The following is a 2,630-nucleotide window of genomic DNA, read 5'->3' as shown; positions in this document are numbered from 1 at the left end:
TCCGCCATTGTATTTTGCGTCCTTGGTACATAGATGATCTCTGATCTGGTGAAGCTCTCTTTTAGGGTCTTGACATCCTCCAAGTAATTTGCAAAAACTGGTCATTCATCTGGTTCCGAAATCATCTTCACCAATTGAGAACAATCCGTTGCAAACGTAACCTGAAACTGACGTAAATTCCTCATACATTCCATTGCCCAAAGAAGCGCTTCCATCTCCGCATGAAGGGGAGAGATACTAGCCCTCACATTCCTTGCCCCCAACAATCCCTCAAATCCTTCTAAGGTGCTGAGCCAACCTTGTCCTGAAAAAATATCCCCCTCTTTCCATGAACCATCTGTGAAACACCATCTTCCTGGAATTGACGGCAATGTCGTATCCACTTGTTGTGGTATTATCCTCTGTTCATTCAATATTTGTGCTTCAGTCCACAGTGTTGATTCTGTTTCCGCTAATTTAAGTGTATCCATGGGATCCATATCCAAATTACTGAAGACTTTATTATTCCTAGCTTTCCAGATGTACCATAGTATCCATGCAAACTGATGATCTTCCAGCTGCGGAAAAACTCTCCAAAATAGATGATCCATGTTTGTGAAGAGAGAACTTGTTGGGAAAATATTTGGATTTGATGGTATCTTCGAGAGAGCCCAGACCTGGAGTGCCGGAGGACATTCAAAAAACACATGGTTTATTGATTCCTCATGGGCTCCACATCTTGCACAACAAAGATCCCCTTGAATCCCCCTTGCCTGTAAATTCTTCCTTACTGATATACATCCTGTCACCAATTGCCATAGAAAATGTTTTAACTTTGGTGGACACCTTATCTTCCAACAGAACGCCTTCAGAACATTCACTGTGGGGCCAATCAGCAATGGTGGTCTCTTCCTATCTGGATAAATCCGTTCTACCTGATAACCCGATTTGACCGTGTATTTCCCATTTTTTGTGAAGTGCCACCCATCTCTGTCTACCCTCTGAATCCTGCTCAGTGGTAAACTTTCTATAAGTTTCGCATCCTGTGGATCCACCAATAACTGAATTGCCTGTGAGTTCCAAGTACGTGAGGTAGAGTCAATGAGAGACTCCACTGTAAGATCCGGGTATAAATTGTGTTGATTTTTATTTGCTGGTCTCGGGCGAGTGGTTGGAAGCCATGGATCATTCCATACAGATATGGAAGAACCTGATCCCACCCTTTTGATTAGTCCTTTCCTTACCAGAGATCTAGCAGAGACGATACTCCGCCAGCCATATGACGGAGAATATGAACGAATCGGTTCCAGAGGTGAAGCATTCCTGTAATGTATAAGTAGACAGACTTAAGTTTGCTAAACTGTAGTACACTAGTAAACTTCTACATCAAATTTTTTAATCTAACTAATTTTTTTTTGTCTCTTTAAATAAAGAAAATTTACATATTTTTTTTTCTCAAATGGTTTCAATAAAAGTGTAATGTTTTTCTCTCTAAAACTCACTAATCTCTCTCAACTGTCTTTGAACTTGAAGACACAAAACTTCGTGTTAATTTCTCATCTTTTTGTCTAATGTTTTCTCACAATTTTATATTATTTTTCTACAAATTTTTATTTTATGGTTTTCATAGTCTCCTCATAAAGGTAAAATTTATAAGTTTGTCTATATAATTTTGTGTGTTTTGCTTGTTAGATTCGAATAAAACTATAGATTTTACTAATGTGTTAGATTTCTTATTATTTCAGCATAAAATTATATTTTTAAAGTTTTTATCTGTTTTGATCAATTTTAAACGTTTTTGATATGCAGATTTTTCAAGTACGAGGATGATATATCCGACTTTGAACTTCATTAGAAGATTTCATTAACATATTTCTCTAGAAGTCTGCTATTGTAACGCACTAGAATTCTGGAAACTGAAAAACTAGTAAGATTTCATTTTCACCAATTATTTTTGTGTGTTAAATCAAAATAAAGTTATAAATTCAACTTAATTTTATTGTTTTATTACTATTTTAGCTTAAATTATTTTTTATGGTTTCATATTTCTCTCTAAAAAATATGACATAAATCTTTAAATTTTTTATGTTTTTGTTTGTTTTGTGTGTTTTGAACCAAATAAAACTATATATTCAAACTCATTATGACTATACATGGTTTTGTTATTATTCTAGTTGTAAAAGGTATAGTTTCAAACACTGTAAAGTATGTTTTGCTTTTTAATGTTAAAATCAATAAAACTATATATTCATCTGCTTGTTTTCTTCTTATATAAGTTAAAAATATATTTTTGAAGTTTTTTGCTTGAATTTTTTTGTATGTATATTTTTCAGATCTAAAGACAATGTGTCAAACTTCATTAGCAGACTTTTCCAACAGACTTTATTAAGAAGTATTTTTGTTGTAGTAGCTTTCGATCTGATATTGGTAATTCTTAATTTGTAACAAGGCTTGATCGCGTCATTCCTTGATCTCATCTAGAGAGTCGAGCATCATCTCTTTGTTGACCTTGACGTTCCAAGGAATTTTAGCTTGGTGTTGGGAAGTAACGTTGACTTTGGCTGGGGCCATTGCTTTGACTCTGTAGGCCAAGGAGAAGGGGGTTGTTTTGGTCATGCCTCTTGAGGTTGTTCGGTTTGACCACATAACCC

This window comes from Brassica oleracea, unplaced genomic scaffold (genome assembly GCF_000695525.1).
Source record: "Brassica oleracea var. oleracea cultivar TO1000 unplaced genomic scaffold, BOL UnpScaffold00685, whole genome shotgun sequence".
In the NCBI taxonomy this organism is placed as follows: domain Eukaryota; kingdom Viridiplantae; phylum Streptophyta; class Magnoliopsida; order Brassicales; family Brassicaceae; genus Brassica; species Brassica oleracea.
Note: the sequence above shows the minus strand (reverse complement) of the source record.